General features: G+C 37.8%; 1 protein-coding gene and 1 pseudogene across 1 annotated transcript in view; one reads left to right on the top strand and one right to left on the bottom strand.

Moving 5' to 3' along the window:
• Positions 1–14,238, bottom strand: part of LOC149990028 (glutamate receptor ionotropic, NMDA 3A-like) — a 105,218-nt gene that overhangs the window by 71,929 nt on the left and 19,051 nt on the right. The gene's annotated exons all lie outside the window — the stretch shown is intronic.
• LOC149990029 (intraflagellar transport protein 20 homolog pseudogene) lies at positions 12,723–13,122 on the top strand (annotated as a pseudogene).

The raw sequence follows: 14,238 nt of genomic DNA, 5'->3' as shown, positions 1-14,238 counted from the left end.
AAGAAGTCCTTATTATTTCCAGGAAAGAGAGAGAGAGAGAGAGAGAGAGAGAGAGAATTGATAACCCAGCCTTTAAAATATAGTCCAGCATCTCAAAATACTAAATTCATTATGTTGATCACTTTCTCTCTCCTTTCTGTCTGTGCACTGGGTGATCCTGCTGAGCCCCATACCCTGTCTCTTGCCTCCCTTTCCAGGTTATGCAGGTGCAGGATCCGTCGGGCAGACTGTTACATGTATCCCAGCCCTCATGCTTATCGCCTTTGATACACACACACCCGTGGTGTCATCTTGTCCTGTATTCAATTGTCTAAGTACATCTTAGTTTCCTTTTATCTTGGAAGCTGTTCCAAAACATTTGGAATGACACAAGCGCTCCAGCTCTCTTGTCTCCGCATCCATGGGAAGGTCATTTTCTCTTTGCCTCGCCTTTTCACACCACTAACCCCCAGTCATCTTTCAGGGCTGTGCTCGGGCTTCTCTCCTCCAGGTAAACATTCCTGACTTGCCTCACCCTCAACGTGTATCACTTGCCTCGCTTTGAACTGCTGCTCCATCATGGTCCGTATGTTCCCCTATCATTTATACACGGCGTAGTCAGCATAAGCTTACTCCTCTCTCTCCTTCCTGGGCTCTTTGGGGGCTGGAGATGTTTGTCTTTTATAGTAAACTCCCAGGTAACAGTGCCCTGAAAATAGAAGACTCACAGCAGAGATTTGGGGGTTGAATGAATAGATGGTGATAATGTAATTTAGATTTAGACAGAGAAGCCTGACCTTTAGCTGACATGTGTATCTGTTTTGTGGGAGTCATTTTCCTTCATATTTGACTAATGCTGTTCCTCTCCAGAGGCAAGAGTAATTAGCATCTGCATTCCCATAAAATTTTATCCTTCTAAGAAGACACAGATCTCTGATGTCAGTCAAAACAGTGGCACCTGGCTGCGGAGAGGATTGACAGAGCTGTTCAAGTGCATTGGCACCTGAGGCGCCGTTGAGAAATACAAGTGAATCAGGATCTGCACAAACTCAGGGCATGTCAGTCATTTTCTTTACACCCAAGATGGTTGTGGGGAAACATTTGTTGAACTTTATAAATTATTCATAATTGAATTTACTTGAATGCTCAACACTGATGTGTATAAGAATATGATTCAATATTCAGAGGTATCAACACTGAGGCAGCCTTTCAGTTACTTATCTGTTACCTAATGGGAGGTACCATTATACAACTGGAGAAATAACCGAAATCTCAGCAACCAACCTGGAATAGTACTCTAACAAAGGAAATGCAAATAACAGGAACTAAAGACTATGGTAAGGGTATATGGACTATGAAGAGGAGAAATAAAGAAAGATAACAGAAGTTTTATCAAGATTTTAAAACTTAATGTAATACACCTATTGTTACTATGTATTATTACTAAGGAAGTATCTTGCATGTTGCACATAAAAAAGTGATCAGGCTTCTGTTTACTTGAATTCAGAGGCATGGAGGATGCGGAAAGGGAAATTTGGATAACTAAGCTCAGAGTAAACCTCTCCTTGCCCTCAATTTGTCTAGTTTGCCGCAGTGTATACGGTGGAAGAGTAAAGGTGCTTAACTTTCTCAAGGAAATAAAGTGCAGGCTGCTACACGCTGATGTGAGGCGGGGCCTGAATTGGTTCCTGAAGTCTCTGGCAACTTTTAGGTATAGAAATGATGGGGCGTTTTTTCATTCCTCTCTCGCATCTCCTTAGCGGCCTTGTTCTGGAATTTGCTTCAGCAGTTCCTCTCCCCTGGGATTTCCGATCAGCTTACAAATTTCCTTAATATCAGCCACTTTCCACCTCCAGCTCTTATTTCAAATGTTACTCCTTTTCTTCAGCATAAGTCTGAAGATTTATCGATGCTTAAAGCTTTCACTTCCTCATTTGCCATTTTTCTTACCCAATGAGGATTTCAAACTTACCATACCAACTTTCATGAAAGCAATCGGTGACCAAATACTACTGAAACCAAAGGTTGATTTTCATTCTACCCGTGACTCAACCTCTAAATACCGCTTGACACAGTTGTTTCCTTCCTCTTGAAACACTTCACCCTCTACGCTCCCGAACCCCATACATCTTGTATTCTTCCTATCTCACCAGTGGCTTCTTCTCAAAGTATCATTTTCTAAATTTGAGGTGCCCCAGGCCTCTGTCCTCGCCTCTCCTTTTCTTATCTACATTCCAGCATACTAAATTTAAATACTGCCTGTACCCTTTATTTTCTAACCTAGACCTTAGAAATTCAACTGTCTTCTTGATTTCCTTTTGGATTTCTGTTAGGCATCTGAAACGTAACAAGTCCCAAGAGATTCACTGTGTTCTTTCCTCCTACCTCCCCCCCGCCCCCCAGCTGCAGATACGCCTGCCAAATCCACTTCCCTTAAAGCCCTCCCCGAGTCACTATGATTGGACCATCATGCACATCAACTGCTCAGACCAAAGATGAAGACATCAGCTTTTAACCCTTTTTTTCCCCTTCACATCACTCATTAATCCTTTCATAAGTCCCATTCATTCTGAAATGTGTCCGAACTCAATCACTTTCATCATCTCACTGCCTCTAGAGTGAGCCTCCATCTGTCACCTGGACTTAATGTGACAGCCCCTCATGAGTCTCCCTGCCTCCACACAAAGCAATCAGAGTAATCTTTTAAGAAATCTAAATCCACACCATCCCTTTGCATAAAACACTGGAATAGCTTCCCACTGCAATGAAAGTAAAATGTAAGCTCTGGATCCTACGCCCTCAGTGACCTGGCCCTGCTCACTTACTCCAGCTGTGTGGTCTCAGAGCCATTATGCTCCAGCCTTGTGCTTGCTGCCCCTTCTCCCTCATGCAAAATGGGAATGCTCTTCCCAGGTGACTGGTTCTCTCTCACCGTTCAGGTCTCAGCTCAGATTTCTGGGCTTTCCACTGAACATTAGCGGCCTCCTCCACTGCATCACCCACCATGAAATCCATCATTTTCTTCATAGAACAATTTTATCTTCTTCAGAGCATTGATCCATAGGAAAAGTATCTTACTTGTTCGCTGAATATTTTCTCAATACTTAACAAGTTTCTAGAGGGCCCAGAGAGTTGATTCTAAGTATATCCTCAGGGTCTAGATGAATGTTTGACAGTGTTTGTTTTTTGACTGACTCACAGACTCGGGATGCCCCTCGACCACATATTAAAATTTATCTTTCTACTCAAAACTTCAAAAGCTCATTTTTTGACTGATAAGACCTATCCAACAATTATTTTGTGGTGGTCAACCTATAGAAACCTGTCTTTCTTTGCCATCTCTGGCTCCATCCAAGCCTGTTGGGTACTTCTTTGGCCACTTGCACCTTCATCTCTGCCTTGATCTTGACCTACCTGGGTCCTAAAATTTCTTTATCTAAACATTTACCTCCTTTGTGGCCCTATCTCTAGCTCTCTCTCCTGTTTAAACAATTTAGATGAAAAGCAAAGGGCTTCCTTTAAAAGGAGCACAATAATGGCAAGTGACTGTATTTACTGAGCATTAGAAACCATTATCATTATATTAAACAATTTACAGCTTTGGCTATTGTCTAAAAACAATGAGATAGTTTGGTTATTATAAAATTACTCATTGTGACACACATTTTTACTGCAAAATTGGATAACAGTATTTCAAATTATGCTTCCTAGACTATTCTCATATAGTATATTTTTACAGAATAGGGCTAGTTAGTTCACTCAATGACTTACTGCAATGTTACAGAGAGGCCCAATTTAATCCTTTGGTGCTTGAGGTCACATTCACTTTCAGAGTAACTAATTTATGTTCCTAGGCAATATATTTCATTCAGAAAATATTTTTTGAAATGCTATGAGGTGCTGGACACTAACATATATTGAGAATGTGATGGGAGGGAACAAAACAAACATGTCACCTGTCTTCATAGAACTTAAGAGTCTCAAGGGAGAGGTATATACTAATAAAATAAAATAAAATAATAAGTGTGCTAGGCAGTGTCTTAAGTGTTTTATAACTATTAACTCATTTAATCCTTACAGCAACCCTCTATGTTGTAGGAATTACGAACATCCCATTTTACAGAGGAAGGTCACGTAACTGGTAAGAAACCAAAATGGGATTCAAAATCAGACTTAAGAGACATATTTTTAATTACTACATTCTACCTCCTCATTAGACTTGTTTAAAAAAAGTGAGAGGTAAGTATCATTTCAAGTGAGTTCATACATGTAATAATAGTCCTATGAACCTAAGGTAAAAAGTATAAAGAGAGTAAGTACATTCCAGAGTGACGTAGTGTGGGGAATTAGGGAAGATTTTCTTAGAAAAGAGGTATTAAAACTGAGATGGGAAGGATTTAATTAATTCATATTTTGTTCCCTCCAACCCCGTCATGCCCCACCTAATACTTCTTTTCAAAGGAATACAGATGCTCCTCACTGACCATTTGGTAGTTAATTCCTTTTTCTGACCTTTCCACTTCCTACAATGTGAGTATAATCAATCTCTGCTATTGTTTAACATAATGCAGAGTCAGAACAAATATATATGGGTCAATGCACATAAAAAACTCTCTGGGTGGCCATGGTATGTCTCAGGATAAATATGAAATCAGGATGAATATGACACCTTCAATAATAGCCCTAAGAAGTGAACGCTATTAACTTCCATTCTTTTGTGACCCATTCTAGCCCTTGGAGATAAAGCTATAGTTTGCAGAGGAAGTATTTAAGAATATCAGATTATATAATCAGGGCACTGGAATAAATGATGTTATAACATTTAGTTTACGACATTATTAGGAAAACATTTCTCCTTGCCCATGGGGCAAAGCACCAAAGCATGAGAACATGCTGATAAAGGTCATCATGGGGTCCTTTGAAGCAACCATTCATCTAGTTCCCAGAGAGACTTGGAAGCTCCAGTTTGTTCCTTGGTCACAGATTTCATTCTTCACCCAAGTCCTTATCTAGAAATATAAAACACTGCACACAAGGGAAACCAAGAGAAAGAAGGAGAATGAATGTATTGCCAAATGACCAAGTCCAAAAGGATTGATCTCCTTTGTTTATTTTTTTTTAACTTGCAGATGAAACTCACAGATTTCAGAAAAGAAATCACAGACTTGTGATGAGGTGGGAGACCAAATCAGCAAATGAGAAACAAGAGACATACCAAAGGCAATTATTCAACAGCCACTGAAACTTGCCAAAGATGCCAGCATTTCCCAGGAGAGTAAACAATCATGATGTTGAAATGTCAGCTGTGGAAATAGTATATTAAAAATGCAGTGCAGAATTTCCCAGCAGTATGTTTTGTCTTATGGAGTGTAGCATTATGCACAATGGTCCACAAATAGCCCCAGGGTTGTAGCTATATCAGCAGAAATGTCTTCAGTTCTTTGTCCATGGTAATCATTAATGACCTGAACTGGGCACACACTGGCTAGCTTAATTATTATCATGAATAACTGTTTATGTCTGATAAGATAGAATGATAAAATTCAAACCCAAATCCTATATACATCCATTTGACTGCTCCACGTTATGGCTTGTTTATTATCTGGTCCTGCATATCTTTGACACAATCAAGAAGACCTCCCTTTTGGTTGCCCTGGTGATACCTTCTCTACATGCTTTGAAAATATCCCATATTGGCAGCCACCAGAAATATGTAATAGATATAGATGAGAGTCATCTAATTAAGAAGTAAACTAATCACTACTATACTTATCTCTCTAGTTTAAGGAAACGTTTCTAGCACTACATAACATGCATATAGTTTTAAGGTAATACCAAGGCAATAGTTTTCATCCCTAACTGTGACTAACTGCCTACCCTAATGATTTGAAATTAGGAGATAGTGAACTTTTCCTTCCCCCTTGGAATGCGTGAAGCTTCTGGGGAAGGATAATGTCCTACCCTTCTTCATGTTTACTGTTTCTGATGAGGAGGACAGTGGAAAGGAGAACAAAGCCATAAGTTGCTCGCACTTTTCTTTTGATAGTTCTTTGGCAAGACTTTCCCCTTAATGGTAACCAGTTGTACCTTGCTGATTATCAGGAAGGACAAGAGGGAGTTCCTCAATGCAAAAAATGGGCGGGGGCAGTCATTAGAGGTGCTGAATATGTAACAGATTTAAATAAAAAGAGAATGGGACATTCTACTACTTGGATGAAGAGTCTAAAATGAGTTAGCTGATGAGAATAAAATATTTTTTATTATAAAGGGTCCTGAGGCCATGTCGTCAGTGATTGCATGCTAATAGCAGTCAATAAATAGATTGTTAAGTGGTGAAGGCAATCTCATTTTAGGACTTGAATAGCTAATTGAATTTTATGACTTCAGGGATTTAATATTATTATGGGAAATGGGTTGTCCAATGGTAGAGAGACTAGCATCATATGCCTTTTTAATATTGTTTCAAACAGGATGTGATTTTTGTGATCGCTTTATATATAGGCCAATTGAAGCATATTTTGTTCTATTGGCACTAGGGAACTATGTGACAATATTACTAAGCCACAGTGGGCGTACAATGTTCTACATGAAAGGAGAGATGGGGTACTGTGGCTTAGCCCCCCTAGCCATCACAGTGAGCTCAAGGTCATAGATAGGTATTAATGTGACCTAGGAATTGTCTATATGATACCTGGAATGATAAGGTTCTATTTATATAATTATAATTAATAATGAATAAGTCATATTGTTTTAGAGATACAGAATTAAATTTATTATCTGTTCAAGGCATAAATCTTCAGGAATAATGGAATAATGATTTCTCTTATGTATTTCTAAGGCTAGCCTGGCATTTTTATACCAGATGAGTGAGCCTCTAGTTCCAAAATTATATGGTCTCCACTAAAGTCTCCCAGATGTTTATTAAAAGTCCTCAAAGTAACTTTGTGGGCTCACATAAAAAAAATTTTGCTGTAAATTCACAACATGAATATAGAATATATTTTATGAATCTCACATAATAGTAGAAAGCTCAACATTAAATTTTTCACTGCTGTAAATGTTTTAAAAAACCTCTGAAAAGGATTCAAAATGATCATAACACTCAGGCCATTTCAAAATACTCCCATGACCCTTGGCAATGTATTCACTTTTTCAGCACATGTTCATATTTCCTCCGCCATATTCTGGGCTGCAATTAGTATTTTTTTTCTTATTTGAAACCAATTTTTTCTTAGGAAGATGAGTTGCTTAAGACTTCTAGAGGCTAGATGAGAGTAAGTGAAGCTAATGGTAAATATGTTAATTGTATTCAAGGTCAAATACATTTCAGAAAATTCTAACAATCTTTTCCAGAAAAAAAACAAGATTCATTATTTATTCACCTCAACAGCTTTAGATGATGATAACATTTTCAGATGCCAAAGGGTAATCTAAAGGGATCTTTAAAGAATATATCATTTATTGATACAGAGTACAACTTTCTGCTGCTGGGGTCTCTGGTAGACTAACCCTGGTTTTGTTGAGGCAGCAGAACCTGGTGATTAAAGTCTTAAGAGAGGAGTCAGAACCTTTAGGTTCTGATGTTGGTGCCACAGCAGCTCACACATTCACTAAGCTCTCAGAAGAATTTATGAACCTGCAATGATTTAGGTAACAGAGGACTTGACTAAAAATCAGAAAATTTCATTTCAATAGTTGCTCAGTAAAACAGTCTACCTGAGGCTCAGTTTCTTTATAACTTCATTTGTAATTTTGGGGAGTAATACTTTCCTCCTAGAGTTGTTGTAGATTGTTATGTGTGTCTGAGGCTATGTGAACTAAAATTACTTTGTCAATTGTAACATCCTCATCAAATGAGTTATTGCTTTTATTAAAAAAAGGCTCGTGCCCTATACCCAAGACATAAAGGAAATGAAACACTATTGCAACTTCTTATTGTACTTATTCCTCTTTTAGTTATGAAAGAGTCTGTTAGACAATGTAGGAATGGTACTTTAATAATCTATCATATCTATAATATGAAGATGTAAAGGGCCTTTAAAAAGTGTTGTATAAATATCCCAAATTTAAACTTACTCTATATACAGGGTGTCTCTTTTACCATTATTCTTTTAAATTGCTTTTCATGTCAATATTCTGTTTCAGAGAACTCTGAGTAAATCCCAATAACTTGGGAGGCTGGAAGAAGGAACTACAAAGAGATTAGATTTTATGGATGGGCAATATCAGTCCAGTCTTTTAAAAAAACTGGTTTAGTATATATAAGTAAGTGATAATTGTGAGGCTGGGCAGAGTTGGGAGGGTGAATGGAAACTAAGGAGTTAAGATTATTAATGATCTCGGTCTCAACTATCATAAAAATCGTGAATGATGAAAGTGATTGTGTATTCCAACAAAATTTTCTGTCAGAGAATTTTGTTTTTTTTTTTTTTTTTTTTTTTTTTGAGTCTCAAGCATAAATACAAATTAAGACAAAATGCATTTACTGTTACATGGAGCATGTCAAAATACGTGCAAATTTTGGTAATCTTTTGCAGAAATCAGTGGGTACATTAAGGTTTGGCAATGATTAATGCCCCGAATCTATTCTTAAGAGCAATAATTTATGATCTAAACAGAGATTTCTAGTCTAGAGATCTGCAGTAGGATGATACTTTCCAATTTCAACCCTGTTCTATTTATGGCAAAATTTTACAAGTCCAAGTCTTTCCTAATAAAGAGGCTACTGAGGACAGTCAACCTCTGGTGATGAGATACCCAAGGGAGGAATTTTGCCAAACAATTACAGTGATGTTATGTGGCATAAAGTCAATTGGCAACCAGGCATTGTTCCAGGCAATCTGAAAAACAAAGTAGATGGCCAAAGCAAATAATTCACATTAATATATTTTTTTCTAAGTTTCGTAGTGTCTGAATCAACTATCTGTTTAGCTCAGATGAACTGGAAAATTGCCCAGTCTCCACAGCTCTTAGCAGTTAGGCATACATGCCTAACATACTAAATCAAGTGTTGTGAAATAATAATCTCATTGGTAATAAAACAAAATCAAACATTAAGTACTCATAAATGCATCTAAGAATTAGAAGAAACCATAGCACCAATGCCATCTGCTATAGGAGGTGGGGCTGTGTAGAGGCTTTGGAAATACAAAGACTAAACTTGATTCCTGGTTGTGCCTCCTAGTAGTTGAGTGTCCTTAAGCAAGTAACCTCTAACCTTTTCATAATAATATGAGGATAAAAATATTAGCTATGAGAGGAGCTTGAATAAGAATTAAATGTGATAATGCATGATGCCTAGTGCACAGTAACTGTTCAGTGAATGCCAGCAATCATTACTACTGTTTTTCTTATACTCTGAGTATCAGATATGGCTATTGTCTCTCAACTCGAAACCCGCCTTGCTCTTCTGCTTTGGGATGCTGGAGCTAGTAGTCTACAAACCACAAGGGGGATCCTGGTGGGCTTCGTCAGTGGAGGCCACTAGGGGGGAGACTGCAAAGCGGAAGGAAGCGATGGGACCTGCTTCCTCCCTCCTGCTTTCTGTTTGTGCCCTGTGGATTTTTTATTTGAGGTTCCTTTAAGCATCGCCCCAGCGATGCTTCTTCATCCCTTCAGTGGTTCCTTTCCAGGAAAACAGCTAAATCCTGCAATTGCAGAACCACTTTCTCCTGATAGATAGAGGTTTGGATCTGAGCCCCTTAGGTCCTCCTTGGAGCTCAGAGACACCATCGCCAGCTGAACAGTGCTCTCTTTTCTCAAATATCTGAGCTTTTTCTCTAAGCTCCTAAGTGTTAATATTCGAGCCTCTTCCCATTGACCCTCAGTTCCAGGGGTGGTAACTGCTTCCAGGATTTGCCATCTTCACACCATACATTTTTCTTATAACCCTTCCAGTTGTCTAACAACTTTGTACTTAATTATTCATTATATTACATTTTCTCTCCTGAAATAACTGGTGTGGTTTCTATTTCCTGAGTGGCATTCACTGATACATTCAATATCTGACAGTTTATTGAATCCAATGGACAGCTTAGAAAAATCTTGGTTTTGAGCTAAACTTTCCTCGTAGTGATTATCACCCTTGAGGGATTTTTGAGCAACACAGAACTACTCCCTTCCTGGACTTCACCAGCTCATCCAGTACTTGCATGTTGCAAACCAGTTACCACTTTGAAGTCAAGGTACAAGGTGGAACAAGAGATGAGGCAGACAAGGCAACCAGTAGGAAACAGCATGAAGGCAAGGAGAGAAATGAAATGACTGATTGCCTGTTCAGGCTGAAATTACAGTGATGCATCACCATTCCAGGGCTTACCCATCACATTCCAATAAAACTCAGGAACTGATCTGATGCACCATTCTACAACTTTCCACTAAAGTATCAAACGAGACATAAAAATATGAAAGCTCACAACTCTAAAAAAACTTATATTTACAATCAACTTACTACTGGAATGGAAGGATATTGCACAAACTGCAAGCTGGTGGAATCAGAAAAAATATATGAAGTTGATCATTGTGTCTGAAACTAAAAGTAGCTAATATTTTTTGACTATGTAATATATATCAGGCATTAAAAAAAAACACTTTCTATAAGTTATTTCATTTAATTGTCCTTAAAGCTCAATGAAATAGATCCTATTATTTGTGTCTTACAGATAAAGAAACTAAGGCATGAGAAGGTAAGTGATTTACCTAGTAGCATTTAGCTAGTAAGTGGCAGAGATGGGATTTGAACTCCGTCAATCTGGGCCCTCTGGCTCTTCACTCCTAGGGCTATCCTCTCTCTCCTTCTGCCCCTTAGTTCAATTAGAAGACTCATCATGGCACCTCTATTGCATGAGTTCTGCTTTTTGAAGTAGTCAGAATAACATTCAATCACTTCACTCCTCTGATTAGTATTTTTATTCCTAAATGTAGATAAAAACTGCATCTCCAAGGGGTGTGTATATGGGAGAGGTTTAATTCTCACACGAAAAACATCATAGAAGGTAGCAGAATCAGAAATCACCCCAGTAGACATGAAAACCAATAGCAGTTTTGTTTTTTTTTTTTTTCATGTACTTCATTCAGTAGAGATCAGTGTATTCAAGTTTTGGTTCAGATCAGTGATTCTCAGCCAAGTGGGCACATCAGAAATCCCTGGGAAATCTTTTAAATACACAAGCCTGCATCTCCTAAGATTTTGAGCCAGGATGTCTAGGATGGGCCTAGGTGTATATTTTGAAAAGGCTACCTAGGTTGAGGAACTGATTAAGAGCTACTGGTCCATATTATCAGGAAGCAACACTGCAGGGGAGAAGCAGATCCCAGCTCGGTACAGCAGAGTAACACCACACACGCGGCAATAGCTAAAGACGGGGACTTGGCTGAGGCGCTGTGCACAGCCACTTCCTGTCCAGCTGTATTTATTAGAAGGGGATGCAGCGAGAACATAAGTGAATTCAAAGTAAGGCAATTAGCAATCTAAACAGCCCCTTTGTTGGTAAACAGAGGGTTTAGATAGATTTCTTATTGTTCTAGAATAAGAACTCCTCCACCCACCCATAATAAAACCAAAACAACATGGGCCCTATACAAGTGCTGTAGGACAAGCAAAGAAAAGAAAAGGCATTCAGAAAATGATTTATTTTAGAAGCCAAAAGAAAATTAGAAAAAACACACAAAGACCATGGCATTCAAACAATAAACAAAATAACATGACTTTTATGAAATATGAATAATTCACACGAGGAGAACATGATGAGATGAACAAGAATAGGATGGAGTGGAAAAGAAGAGCGTTACATGGAAAGAAACAGGAGAACTGAAAATTCAATAATAGATATCAAATATGCTTTGGAAGCATAAAAGGCATAAATATTGCAAAGTATTGAATTAGGGATCTGGAAGACAAATTTAGAAAATCTTTCAGGTTAGAGAACAAAATAATGAGGAAAGATGGCTAGGGTGGTTGTGTCTCTGTATGTACTTATACAATTCCTGTTTTCTGTCTTCTGTCCTGTGTAATTATTAACCACTCCCCTTTTCACTTTCAAAATTGTCCTGGTTTTGATATAAACTGTTTGATCACCTAAATATGGGAGATAAATTTAAGAATTATGGTGTGCATAGTAAAGAAGAACTAATCAAAGACATGGCTAAAGAAAATTTTGTTTAAAAAAACTCAGCTTGATGGACTCACCTCATTCTTGGCAAACTCAATAAAAATGAACTGTACTTAGGCACATCTGTTAAATGTTTTAATAAAAAATGTCAAGCATTTAGGAAGAAAGAAAAGAAAAAAGTAAACTTCAAAGGGATAAATATAAGTATCGTGGGTTTCTCATTTCTGCTACATTAAATGCTCAAAGACAAGAAAGTGATATTAAACTGAATTTGTTTGGGAAAAAATTTTATGCCTTGCCAATTTGTCTTTTATTTGTAAGAAAAATAACAAAGACATGCTGACATATATAAAGGTGTAGAAAATATACCCTATATGACATAGACCCCTGGAAATACTCCAATTAACTAGCATTTATTTTCCCCTTCCAGAAATAATCTACAAAGTGGATAATGAGTCTATAAACATCAACATTTATTGTGAAACATTTTATGACAAGAAACTGTGAAAAGAACTTAAATGTCAACATTCTAGGTATATCCCAAAGCTTGAGATAATATACAGCTAACAAAATAATGGTGACAGGCAGTGTGTGGCTGCCATGGGTCAGCAGGGAATCAGAAGGGAAACAGCTATGGTCAGGGACACGCTGGGCGAAGCCGGGCTGCGCTTGGATGAGATGCACAAGCTTTGGGTGTGTGACCCGGAGGTCACCCAGAAGACCATAGAGCTCAGGGAAGAGTGCGAGGACTTTGTGGACAAAACTGGCCAATTTCAGAAACGAGTTGGTGGTTAAATTGAGCTTGTTGGCCAACTTGCAAAAGAAGCAGAAAAATGAGAAGATGAAGGTCAGTGGTGCTTGGAACTTGCTCAGATCTACAGCAAAGCAGAGAGAAGCACAAGAGCAGCTATTCCCAACACTAATAACAGAAAAGAAAATGCAGCTTGAAAAGTACTGGGCTGAATATGAAGCTCTGTGTAAAGTAGAAGCAGAACAAAATGAATTTATTGAGCAATTTATTTTTCAGAAATAAACTGAAAATTTCATTTTCTAGCAGGAGGGCAAAGTAAATAAAAATACCCCCCTCCCAAAATCCTCTGTACCATTCCAGTGACTTTGACTAATGACCCAGTATGTCATGTGAGATGGTGTGTCTGGAATGCAGCATCCCTGAAGGCTTTAAAATAAGTCTGGGGGAGTGGTTTCAGATGGCAGTGCATATCTGGGAACAAACACCCAGGGACCACAGGGGCCCAGCTTCTCACATCTCGCATTCTTAGGCTGAACTAAGCAGTCTGTAAACTTTGTAAATATTAATTTTTTTTCTTTTTTGGTAAATACACAAAACTTTGGAAGAAAAAGCAGTAAAGTACTGTTTTTAAAAATAATAAAATAGAATAATGGTGACAATGGGTTTCCCATAACATGGGAAAATACTAGCAATGTCACATCAAATGAAAGAATCTGAATAAAAACTCCCCACATTTAAAGAATAAGTTTTATGTAACAAATACTAGGAGAAATATCTCAGCAAGTTAAGAGTGATCGTTTCTGGAGTGAGATTAAGAAATTTTTTTTCTAGGTTTTCAGATTTTTCTGATTTTACAATTAGAAAAATAAATCAACAAAACAGAGAAACACAAGTTGTTCGAAATTTGTGGTGACGTAAGATTCATGACATAATAGAAGTGAGCAAAGCAGAATACAGAATTGATTGTACATTTATCATTTCAGACGTCCCTTCATTTATTCCCTACACAGATATATGGCGACTACTATGTGTGGAGGACTGTTATAGGCCTTTGGATTAGTATGGCAAGTAAAACAGAAAACACTGACCTCACAGATAGAAAACATGTACACAAGGGGACAAAGACTGGACTGGAATGTATGTTAAGGTGGTGAAATTATTAGTCTTTAAAAATGTAAATGAATTTTTTCACATAATCATTATATTGTTCTTAAAATATAAAATTATTTTTTTATAAAGGTCAATAAATAATAGAGGGCCATAGGTAGGTAAACTTCCTAACCAGAATATTATTAGCTTTTTCAGAATTATCCACAACAATCCTCCAGACCATTTGCTTAGCATCTTCCTTTGCATGGGATTTAGAATCACTGAACCCACAACAGTGGAAAGAAATCC

Source organism: Furipterus horrens, unplaced genomic scaffold, assembly GCF_987537825.1.
Source record: "Furipterus horrens unplaced genomic scaffold, mFurHor1.1.pri manual_scaffold_39, whole genome shotgun sequence".
Classification (NCBI taxonomy): domain Eukaryota; kingdom Metazoa; phylum Chordata; class Mammalia; order Chiroptera; family Furipteridae; genus Furipterus; species Furipterus horrens.
The sequence above is the reverse complement of the archived record's forward strand: the minus strand, read 5'-3'. Positions and strand labels throughout refer to the sequence as shown.